The sequence below is a fragment of the Argopecten irradians genome, chromosome 14 (genome assembly GCF_041381155.1).
Source record: "Argopecten irradians isolate NY chromosome 14, Ai_NY, whole genome shotgun sequence".
NCBI classification, from domain to species: Eukaryota; Metazoa; Mollusca; class Bivalvia; order Pectinida; family Pectinidae; genus Argopecten; species Argopecten irradians.
This window is the reverse complement of record NC_091147.1, coordinates 27863518-27876810: the sequence shown is the minus strand read 5'-3', so window position 1 is coordinate 27876810 and position 13293 is coordinate 27863518. Positions and strand designations below refer to the sequence as shown.

The following is a 13293-nucleotide window of genomic DNA, read 5'->3' as shown; positions in this document are numbered from 1 at the left end:
GACAAAGCCGAAATAAGTTTCATTAGCTAATATAACTCAATATACACCAAAGATCAGTTTGAAATACTGTAATGGATTAATTTAACGTCAAGTCAAATCAGCCGTGTTATATGGTCATATGTTTAATAATGATTATCAATAATTAATTCCAAATAATCAATACTTTTTTCATAATAGCTCTACCAATCAATTAAGTGACTTATTGAAGAAGAGAGTTATTATCTAGTGTATAGCATACCGTGTCACGTACTGATATGGGGATATGGAAGCTTGGGTTGAATATTATAACTATTTTATCAAGTGTCTTAGGAGCGTCTTGTTTTTCGAGTGGAAAATTTATCCGCATCAATGGATATGTGTTGGCAGGTGGTGAGTCGATTAGGAAATTTAAAAGTGTCGATCATGGTATGCATCGACAATGTGTTTCCAAATTCCAAGCTGTTTATCTCTCAACTATCATCGTCAGAATCAGGAGTGTCAATTGAATACCGACTCCCCTTATACTACACCGTTAGCTGTACAGGAATTGTCAGACTGGGCAATTTACCATCTACATAGAGGTAGGTAACAATCTACCGGAGGCGTCAAAGTGGACAATCTGTCATCAATATAGAGGTAGGTAACAATCTACAGGAGGCGTCAGAGTGGGCAATCTACCATCAATATAGAGGTAGGTAACAATCTACAGGAGGCGTCAGAGTGGGCAATCTACCATCAATATAGAGGTAGGTAACAATCTACAGGAGGCGTCATAGTGGGCAATCTACCATCAATATAGAGGTAGGTAACAATCTACAGGAGGGGTCAGAGTGGGAATTCTACCATCTACAAAGAGGTAGGTAACAATCTACCGGATGCGTCAGAGTGGGCAATCTACCATCAATATAGAGGTAGGTAACAATCTACAGGAGACGTCAGAGTGGGAAACCTACCATCAATAAAGAGGTAGGTAACAATCTACAGGAGGCGTCAGAGTGGGCAATCTACCATCTACAAAGAGGTAGGTAACAATCTACCGGAGGCGTCAGAGTGGGCAATCTACCATCTATATAGAGGTAGGTAACAATCTACAGGAGGGGTCAGAGTAGGCAATCTACCATCTATATAGAGGTAGGTAACAATCCACCGGAGGCCTCAGAGTGGGCAATCTACCATCTATATAGAGGTAGGTAACAATCTACAGGAGGCGTCAGAGTGGGTAATCTACCATCTATATAGAGGTAGGTAACAATCTACAGGAGGCGTCAGAGTGGACAATCTACCATCTATATAGAGGTAGGTCACAATCTACAGGAGGCGTCAGAGTGGGCAATCTACCATCTATATAGAGGTAGGCAACAATCTACAGGAGGCGTCAGAGTGGGTAATCTACCATCTATATAGAGGTAGGTAACAATCTACAGGAGGCGTCAGAGTGGACAATCTACCATCTATATAGAGGAAGGTAACAATCTACAGGAGGTGTCAGAGTGGGCAATCTACCATCTATATAGAGGTAGGTAACAATCTACAGGAGGCGTCAGAGTGGGCAATCTATTATCTACAAAGAGGTAGGTAACAATCTACCGGGGGCGTCAGGGTGGGCAATCTACCATCTACAAAGAGGTAGGTAACAATCTACCGGAGGCCTCAGAGTGGGCAATCTACCATCTATATAGAGGTAGGTCACAATCTACAGAGGGCGTCAGAGTGGGCAATCTACCATCTATATAGAGGTAGGTAACAATCTACCGGAGGCGTCAGAGTGGGCAGTCTACCATCTACAAAGAGGTAGGTAACAATCTACCGGAGGCGTCAGGGTGGGCAATCTACCATCTATATAGAGGTAGGTAACAATCTACAGGAGGCCTCAGAGTGGGCAATCTACCATCTATATAGAGGTAGGTAACAATCTACAGGAGGCGTCAGAGTGGGAAATCTACCATCTATATAGAGGTAGGTAACAATCTACAGGAGGCGTCAGAGTGGACAATCTACCATCTATATAGAGGTAGGTAACAATCTACAGGAGGCGTCAGAGTGGGAAATCTACCATCTATATAGAGGTAGGTAACAATCTACAGGAGGCGTCAGAGTGGACAATCTACCATCTATATAGAGGTAGGTAACAATCTACAGGTGGCGTCAGAGTGGGCAATCTACCATCTATATAGAGGTAGGTAACAATCTACCGGAGGCGTCAGAGTGGGCAGTCTACCATCTACAAAGAGGTAGGTAACAATCTACCGGAGGCGTCAGGGTGGGCAATCTACCATCTATATAGAGGTAGGTAACAATCTACAGGAGGCCTCAGAGTGGGCAATCTACCATCTATATAGAGGTAGGTAACAATCTACAGGAGGCGTCAGAGTGGGCAATCTACCATCTATATAGAGGTAGGTTACAATCTACACGAGGCGTCAAAGTGGGCAATCTATCATCTATATAGAGGTAGGTTACAATCTACAGGAGGCGTAAGAGTGGGCAATCTACCATCTATATAGAGGTAGGTAACAATCTACATGAGGCGTCAAAGTGGGCAATCTACCATCTATATAGAGGTAGGTAACAATCTACAGGAGGCGTCAGAGTGGGCAATCTACCATCTATATAGAGGTAGGTTACAATCTACAGGAGGCGTCAGAGTGGGCAATCTACCATCTATATAGAAGTAGGTTACAATCTACAGGAGGTGTCAGAGTGGACAATCTACCATCTATATAGAGGTAGGTAACAATCTACAGGAGGCGTCAGAGTGGGCAAAATACCATCTATAAAGAGGTAGGTTACAATCTACAGGAGGCGTCAGAGTGGGCAATCTACCATCTATATAGAGGTAGGTAACAATCTACAGGAGGCGTCAGAGTGGGCAATCTACCATCTATATATAGGTAGGTTACAATCTACAGGAGGTGTCAGAGTGGACAATCTACCATCTATATAGAGGTAGGTAACAATCTACAGGAGGCGTCAGAGTGGGCAATCTACCATCTATATAGAGGTAGGTTACAATCTACAGGAGGTGTCAGAGTGGACAATCTACCATCTATATAGAGGTAGGCAGCAATATACTGGAGGCGTCAGAGTGGGGTAATCTACCATCTATATAGAGGTAGGTTACAATCTACAGGAGGCGTCAGAGTGGGAAATCTACCATCTATATAGAGGTAGGTTACAATCTACAGGAGGCGTCAGAGTGGGCAATCTACCATCTATATAGAGGTAGGTAACAATCTACAGGAGGCGTCAGAGTGGGCAAAATACCATCTATATAGAGGTAGGTTACAATCTACAGGAGGTGTCAGAGTGGGCAATCTACCATCTAAATAGAGGTAGGTAACAATCTACAGGAGGCGTTAGAGTGGACAATCTACCATCTATATAGAGGTAGGTAACAATCTACAGGAGGCGTCAGAGTGGGAAATCTACCATCTAAATAGAGGTAGGTTACAATCTACAGGAGGCGTCAGAGTGGGAAATCTACCATCTATATAGAGGTAGGTAACAATCTACAGGTGGCGTAAGAGTGGGTAATCTACCATCTATATAGAGGTAGGTAACAATCTACAGGAGGCGTCAGAGTGGGAAATCTACCATCTATATAGAGGTAGGTAACAATCTACAGGAGGCGTCAGAGTGGAAAATCTATCATCTATATAGAGGTAGGTAACAATCTACAGGAGGCGTCAGAGTGGGCAATCTACCATCTACAAAGAGGTAGGTAACAATCTACAGGAGGCGTTGGAGTGGGCAATCTAACATCTTCATAGAGGTAGGTAACAATGTACAGGAGGCGTCAGAGTGGGCAGTCTACCATCTACAAAGAGGTAGGTAACAATGTACAGGAGGGGTCATAGTGGACAATCTATGATTTATATAGAGGTAGGTTACAATCTACAGGAGGCGTCAAAGTGGGCAATCTACCATCTACATAGAGGAAGGTAATAATCTACAGGAGGGGTCATAGTGGACAATCTATGATTTATATAGAGGTAGGTAACAATCTACAGGAGGCCTCAGAGATGGCAATCTACCATCTGCATAGAGGTAGGTAACAATCTACAGGAGGCGTCAGAGTGGGCAATCTACCATCTATTTAGAGGTAAGTAACAATCTACAGGAGGGGTCAGAGTGGGCAATCTAACAGCTATATAAAATTTAGGAAACAATCTTTAGGTGGCGTCAGGGCAGACAATTTACAATCTACAAGGACGCGTATTAAATGAAAATACAATGATTTGACAAACACGATTTTGATACCCTTTTGAATGGAAAAAAACCTTGTCATAACCTCTGCTAGGCAACTTTAATTTGGTCATAGCAAATATCAATGAGAATCTTTTGAAATTTGCAAAACTTTTTCAATGCTAGGCATTAATGTTGCTACTTGATAAAATTTATCGTCGGCAAGTTTCCAATGTTCGTAAAACAGGTCCTTTATCAGAAACTTCTTTGTGATAGATTCTGTGTTTTGAAAAAATGGGATAATATGTCTTATGAAAATGATTTAATCTTGCTTGGGTTGACTTCACGGGGTAATGGATTAGGCTGCTCTTGAATGAAATGCAATTCATATTCGAACTTTTTCGAGTCTCTGGACTTGTGGAAAACTATAACGGGAGATGTAAGAAAAAAATCCGTCATTAGAATACAACTAATTCAAATAAATAGTACAAATATTACGATTCGTCATACATTTATTTAAAAAAAAACAATTATATTTTCTGTGTAATTTAAATAAAACATAAAACATTTATATTGATTTACAATAAATATCGAAATTATTTCAATTCGTACGCAAAACTGCGAAAGGATATTGTCCAGACTGTGCAATTCGGTTGTCTCCCGCTTCGATTTTAAATGAAGAGTCACCGTAACGTAATGAGATTGTCATTGTTTTAGTGGTTTATGTAACCTTTAGCCTGGATACAAGTTAAACAACTGATTAAAGATGAATCAACATTCATTGACTGTCATAAAGTGTTTACTATCGTCGCTTTGACTTCATCCTTGGCTTCTAAAGAAGACACTCTGACGTAGCCTACATCTAGTTGCGACACACGTCACACAGGGACATGGCACAGTTGACTCTTCTTCGGTACCACAATGTTGCTCCACTCAAACACTAAACAAAAATCATTAAAACGGTAAAGGACAGATCCGATAGTCCAATCAAAGGATAACTAAACATTAAAATGTTGGAAATATGCCTTTTGATTAGGTCTGCAACACCCCCTCCCATCCCAAACTCCAAAACGAACACGTCTGGCTCTTCATTTGCTAATGACGGGAACAAAACGTCTGCAAAATGAAAAAAAAAACATGTAAATGTTCATAAAAATGTAAAAAATCTGTCCGTGTTATTTGCATTTTTTTAAATAACCATCGTATAAACTACGTATACTTGACCTAGTAGAAGGCCTACTGCAAAAGTAGGTCTAGAATATTTTCTTGCGCGAAGACCAATGTTAACCTAAGTTCATCTGCTAATGAGACAGGATGTTTTAAGATGTTTTAAGTTAAAGATGCTCAACCGCCGACAGAGCATAAATAAAATTCATCAATTGAACAATGATTGGCGTTAAATCGTGTATATTTATGTCAAATTTACGCAAAAAATGCTCCTGCTTTTGATAGCGACAATTTGTCAGCGATGGAGCATCTTTAACAACACCTACTGTTACACAATCAGCAATCTTGACACATTGTAATTGTATAGTTCATACCGTATCATGTCCACTGTTCTTCGCTGAGACGCACCATGTTAAGCGTTCATGTTCATATCCTATCATGAGTGACGAAACTAACATCCGGAGGCAAATCCGGAAATTCTAAATTAGGTACCAGAACCTACCTGGATCCGGAATTGATAAAATAGGCCAATACATTCGTTATAGGTTACATTTTAGAAATCAAAGCCTTTTCAGTCAAGGTATCGCCTTGGATTGAATTGGATAATGATATTACTGTTATTGATCAGATATTATTGATTTAAAGATTTTTGAGAAACTAAGACACATAGCCACAGTACGTATTAGAGTGGTTTAGAATCTTTCATCAAATCTTCAAAAATGCGTTTTTTATGAATTAGCAGTTGAGTATTCTATTGGTATCTTGCCCGCAAGACATGCTTTTTGAACTTATTTATTTAATACTTTTAATGACAGAAACGATTTTCGTAGTATTGTATTTAAGTATTTACCAACTTGATAGTTGATGTCACTGACACTATGGGATGTATGTATGTTTAACTACACATCTCTATAACGCACGGGTTTATAAACGTGTACTAGTTTACCAGCGAGCACTATATCGATGATGATAATCACATTTGAATAATTGATAATGCTATACACATTAAACCAATTTCTACTCAGTTGCTCTTCATGCTTTTGTTAGGTTTTGTTGAACATCCAGAAAGTGTGATGCGTAACAGTATACAATATCGTGTATTGAGACTTTCCTTTGATGTTAATTGTAAACTGAAAAATGATAGCTTTAGAGAGATATTGGCTAAAATTAAATCATATACGCTGCTACAATGTGTCGTGGTGATGACATGACATGGCGTCGACACAACATGATGTTGATATAGAATGACGTCGACACAATATGATGTTGATATAGTATGACGTCGACACAACATGGCGTAAACGGTTTGACAGCCTCATTATTATTATTATTCGTGCCATATTTAACGAAGTTCACACTGGTCGCTAGGTAAAATTGTATTTTTCTCTTTTCTTCATTTAATTGTATTTTTTTCGAGGAACAGTTATTTTTTTCTATGATATGTTTCACGATTTATGACGTCGACACAACATGACGTCGACACAATATGGCGTCAACGGCGTGCTGACGCCAACATTATTATTCTCACTATATATTACACTCAGTGGTTATGTAAGGAGTATAAATATCGATATGTAATACATTTGCAGATAATGACTGGGAACTAGTGTTCAGAGCGCAGGCCTACAACAATCTGAATCCTTATCATGCTTGGATGGGAACTCTCTCCCTACCGACCCCAGTTGAAGACGGATGCCGTCTCATGACAGGGACGTCCACGTGCACTACCATATATAGACATAGTGTTCTGGACACGTGGGAATCGGCGGGAATCACTGAGGTTTAGTAATACAATGTTGATATTGCTTTGTCTGTTTACATTATATCATGCACTGAATAGGATTATAATTGCAAATGTTTCAGTTTGTAAGTAATAAAGGTGGTTTTGAATTGAAAATTATTATTAAGAATCTTATGCTTAAAGTTTCCGTTTAATTACGTTATATTGTCAACTGCTTCGAACCGATTTAATAACTTTCGTGGATTTAGCATGTTGATTGATAAATAAATTAAATGAGGAAAACGCATAGTTATCGTGGTTCTCGGTAAACAAATAAAACATTTGATTACGTTGAAGTTTTTATGACCTTGTAACAACATATTTCAATATTTTCAGCGTTATGTAGATTTGAAGTTCATGATAACTTAAAAGATGCTCCATCACTGACAAATGGAATTTTTCTCTATCAAAACCAGGAGCAGACAAATTAGTAATTTTCTTCAGCTACAAAAGTTACATACTTTACACCATTATCATCGTTGAAAAGTTTGAGCTTCTAATTTTACTTAAAGATGAAAATATTAAAACCTATTAATTGCATCCGAAAAAGATCTGTGGCACTAAGTCATATATACAAATGTAGAATTGAGTAGTGATTGCGCATGCGTGAAAAGCAAAATAAATAATTTTTATGTATTTTTGTGTGTTGATTAGACATATATATACACAATTGAATAAATACCAATTATTATTCAAATGATGAATATCGTTTATGCTCTGTCGGTGTTGAAGCATCTTTAAACCAAATCGAATGTTTTATTGTTGTTTTGTCTGGGCTTATACAAATTATAAAATGTTGATTCAATTTGATTCTGTATTTTATTAATATATCGATGGTGAATTATATAGACTTCATGGCTTGTCGACAAAGAGCATTAGTTGCTATGAAAAACATTTCCTGTAACAAAACAGTTTTAGATTATCACACACATAGTAATCCCTTAATGGTAGAAAGAGAAAAACAAAATATGTTTTTATTTGCAATAATAATTTCACGATTGTGTTAAAAGTTATCGTGCTGATATTGCTAAATCATTATCAAAGGGTTATATCAAACAAAAACAACAATATTAAACATCCATCTGTATATTTATTGTTAATATTAATAAAAAAATGATTCGAAGCAATTACCTGGAAATTCATTACTAACCTTCCTTGAAATATGTTATATATACATATATCTCAAAGACGACAGCTTTAGTACTGTCATACTGTTGATTAAGTGTGCCATATTTCATGCTAGCAACTAAAATCTCAATATACATATAACTACTTTGGATAATCAAATAGAACAATTTACTAATAATTTGTTATTACAGGTGCAACTTGAATTGTACAAGGATGGAACACGGGTAGTAAACATCCGATTTAATGGTGTTGGGTCAACAAAAGAAGATTGGTTTTCCAACAACACTGTTATTGACAGTGGCTGGAGTACCATGGATAGAAACCGCATCTTCAATCACTTTTCATTGAGTGGGTAGGTATGTTACTGTCTCATAAGGATTAGTTGTTTTCCTAGTGTGGGTCGATACACTTGTATGTTACACTCACTTTGATTGGTAGTTTTCTTTTCGTATTTAGGTATGTTACAGTCACTGTGATTAACTGGATTTATTACATACAATGTACCCTACATTTGGTTCCTTTAACTAATAGAATGGTTAAACTATTCATGGCATCATTATGTTTGGCGTTAAAACTATATTTTGATGAACTGGACTAAGCATCAATAATAAGGTCGCTATACACTTGATTGAAATATATTCTACTCATATCACAATATCCAAATAAATCATGTATTACTGATATATCATAACTTATCATTAAAATTGCTGTATCGCTTTTTTATCTAGAATATGAAATTGAATTTAAGCTATTTAAAATTTCGCTATTTTGCTTAAAGTATATACATATCAACCGATTCTTAATGTTTGACGAATCAAATTTCGTGACCACGCTGAAAGCCCTCGAAATTCCGAAAGCATCCTTCCGCGAAAATTATTGGCTATATATTGTCGATGAAAACCTGACGCCACATCAAATTAAAACAAAACGATGATATTCTGTTCTGTTTAGAGAATGCCAACGGAGATTTTTCATAAACCAGGAATATAATGGTTGCCCATATGACTACGGTTGGATGGCTGTTATTGAGAGTGGTCCTCCCTGTCCGTGTGGCTTTGATGTCCATCATCCTGGCACACCAGCATTTATCTTTGCCCAAGGAGAGGATGTTATACGATGGGAAAGTTTTGGTAAGATCATACAACACTGTACCCAACCGAATGTGAATAACTGTAGTTACGCTCTATGAACATTGTGATCGCTGATTTAGGCCAGATTTCGCATGCCTCAGTTTGCATGTTTGTAGGACAATGCTGACCGTACTGTCAACTAGATGTGTTTATAAGATAAAATAGCTAAATTTGAAGCGTAGCGCTTAACAGTTACTCTATATAAAAGAAGAAAAAACACGAGCAAATATGACCATTTTGAAGGTAACTGAATACGTTATTGTTATGTATTTGATCATCCGGAATAGTCCTGGTTGTAGTATGTACCCGTTTAGTGGTCTATCCTTGGGAAGGCTAGAACCATTTGACGAGCACATATAAACTTAGGACTCGTATAGTGAAAGGCTTGAACACTACTTTATCGCTAATGAAATAAAACCAGAATCAAAGGTCCCTGCATTACTGAGTGTAATAGGTGGGCGGACATATGGGGTATTGAGATATCTCACAGCCCCAGCTAAGCCTGCGACGAATGAACTTATCGAGACCCTGTCCAAACATTTGTCTCCTAAACCGCTGTTGATTGCTGAGAGGTTCAGATTTTATCAGCGTGATCAGAAAGAAGGTGAGGTTGGACGAGACTACATCGCACAGCTGAGAAAGTTTCGGACATTGTGAATTCGGAACGATACTTGACTACGCGCTACGTGACCGATTTGTTTGTGGTCTCTCTTATGAGATTATTCAACGGAAATTACTATCGGTGAAAACTCTAACATTTGAGAAAGCGGTGGATATCGCAGTAGCTGTGGATACGGCTTCTAGAGATGCAGTAGAACTGCAGGCTAAACATGTACATAAACCAGTCCACAGTACGAAAGCAAATAAACCTAAAACTGTCAAGTCTAACCCCAAACCATGCTATCGATGTCTACGGACAAGACATGACCAGCAAGACTGTTTTTACAAGTCAGGAAAATGCTGGAAATGTGGAAAGATAGGTCATATTCAACAGGCATGTCGACAGGATGTTAACAAAGCGACAGGAAATAAAGTGCCAAGCAGTAAACCATGGAATAGATCATCAAAAAAGGTTTGACACGAAAGAGGATATCATTGGACATGTCGAGTTATACTCTATTGGCAGTAATAAATCCGAGTCATTCTGGATAAGCACAGGTAAATGGAAAGTCACTAAGTATGAAATTAGACACCGGATCAGAAGTTTCTGTGATGTCGCGCCAGGATTTTTCTAAACATTTTTGGAAGAGAGAAACTTTACCCTACTACAGTTACATTGAAAACCTATTCAGGTGAGCCTAAAGCTTCATGTGGAAAGCTGGATGTTACAGTTGAGCTGAATTGCCACAAGAGTAATCTCCCTTTATACGTAATAGAGAAGGGAGGCCCTCCACTATTTGGACGCAGCTGGCTACGCTCTATCCGTTTAGACTTGGCGGAAATACATGCTGTATCAGGTTCAAAGGTCAAACTCTCCATTCCGACGAAGGAGGTGGAAAATATCATGGAGAAGTACGCAGATGTCTTTGACGAGTTGTTAGGAAAACTTAAGGACATGAAAGCTAGTTTACACCTTAAAGATAGATGTACTCCTAAGTTTCTGAAGGCTAGACCCCTTGCATACTCCTTACGGCCTGCTGTAGGAAAGGAACTGGACCGTTAGGTGAACTTAGGAATTTTGGAACCTGTTGAGCACAGTGAATGGGCTCTTCCGATTGTAGCTGTACCGAAACGCGACGGAACTATCTGACTGTGTGGTGACTTTAAAACTACCATTAACCCTGTTTTACAGATTGACAAGTACCCTCTACCCAAATTTAGCACAGTTCTAAAAATGAATTCGCATAACTGTTTGAAAGCAAGGTTATGTATCAACACGGACATAGTTAGCCGGAATGACGTTTTAGAATTCCTATAACATGAATTAAAGTGTTTGCATGCACAGCGATTTTGACGAGAAATTTCATTTTTCTATTAAAAAACAAATAATTTATCTATTTTTACATACTTTAGCCTTCCTTTGCCCGACTTTTTAATTCAAATAAGCAAATTATAAGAAAAAATAATTATGAATTAGTCAGCTGTACATGTACTTATACATCTGCACTTACGTTTGCTATGCAAGGTATTCAGTACGATAACATCCCTGTCAAATAACATAAATATAACCATTTTTGTATGTATATAATTATTTCTAAATTTCAATAAATTTAAATCAGACCGGCCGGGGTGTAAATCTCCTTGGACATATTTCTGTTTCTTGTATACAAACGTCAATCAACGTGTGCCGACGATATCGTCACAAATTAAAAGAAAATCCGCCTTGACACCCTCAATATTTTATTAGTAAATGACAGGTGTATTTGCTGTTTGTATTGGCTCATAACATTCTCATAAGTATTCATTAAATGAAAAGTACGCGAGGAAACTGGTGTCCAAATACTATTGCGTGTCCAGTAATATGTGTCAAAATTTGATCGAGGGAATCTGCTCTCAGAAGTATCAATTGTCAGAAAGCGTAAAGGGAATTTCCCTCTTCAATGACGTCAGGATAATAAATAAATGATGTCACTATTTTCAAATTCATCGGGGTATGAAATCATTTTGTTTATAATTATTTTTTCAGACAAGATAACATGAAATACGTTTAAACGTACAATTCCATTGATTTTCCACTGCATTAGTTTTGTTTCAAATCAATACGTAACGCAGATGTATCTATTATAACGTCCCAATGATGTCGGGTTTTTGCGCCGGACAAAAGTGAATTAGAGTTAAAATTTAAAAACGCCCTCTCATTCAAATTTACAACGCATACAATACTGCGTAATCCTATAATGGTTTTATATTTAAGATAATGATATTTTTTTAAGAAAGAGATAAATTCTTTGTAGAAAAATAGAGAGGGAGAGTGAGCATAACATCAATAGTGTACAAATCATTTTCAATGATTTGAAACATGTTTTGATACGAATAATTAGAACTCTTTGTGACATATGATACTTCAAAAACATCAATTAAACACTTTTAATTTTCTTGAGGTATGAAAAGAATCGACGAACAGAAATATAGAATTAGTATGAAAACAAAGAAAAATAGTCAAAACCTAATGCCACAAAGGGCACGTGGGACTCAAACTCAACGTAATTTTAAATGATTAACGAAAACACAATTGTTGCACATTTTAAATATGCCTGAATAATAATAATAAAACATTATAATTGGAAGATAACCACTATGTACATCTGCATATCAGTTACCCACTAAATGTAAAGTTTGTGATGGCTGCTTTCTCTTATTCATAGTCATTTACGTATGCGTTACGTTTCTAATTTTATTTGTATTAAAGAATAATTCGTAATACATGAATAAACAACAATTAGAAAATCGCAAAATACGTAAATTAAGGCATGCGAAATCTGACCTAAATCAGCGTCAGCATTACTGTGAAGCGTAACTACAGTTACCCATATCCGGTTTGGTACAGTGATACAATGAACATTGGTATAATATTAACCTCTTACTATTCAGAGAGTTATATATGTTGTCTTTGAATTTTGACTCCATCCGCCTAGTTGAGATAATAACTTCGTTGAAGATAAGGAGATGTCCAGTTGTAAGATTTTTTTAAGATTCTGGACCACAGAAATCGTGTATTCCTACATTTCCAACATGCATTATCGGTTGAAATAGGCATGGTAGAATTATTCACTTTGGACAGTGTTACATTTGTACTTTATACAACAGGAAAAGAAATTGACTGTGCAGATTGACTGTTGCAATATTGTTGTGCAAGATATTGATTTCTAATCAACAAACCTATCATTAAATTATGAAATAGTTTACTTTTCTTTTTGATAAAAACGTTTTCTTTTTGTATTTTGCAGCCTTCGGACGAGCAGATGTGTTTGCTATATTCATTAA

The 13293-nt window shown here is 37.3% G+C and overlaps 1 pseudogene; it reads left to right on the top strand.

The window, feature by feature from the left end:
• The first annotated feature begins 254 nt into the window (after positions 1–254).
• On the top strand, positions 255–11032 carry LOC138307133 (uncharacterized; annotated as a pseudogene).
• The last annotated feature ends 2261 nt before the right edge of the window (positions 11033–13293 follow it).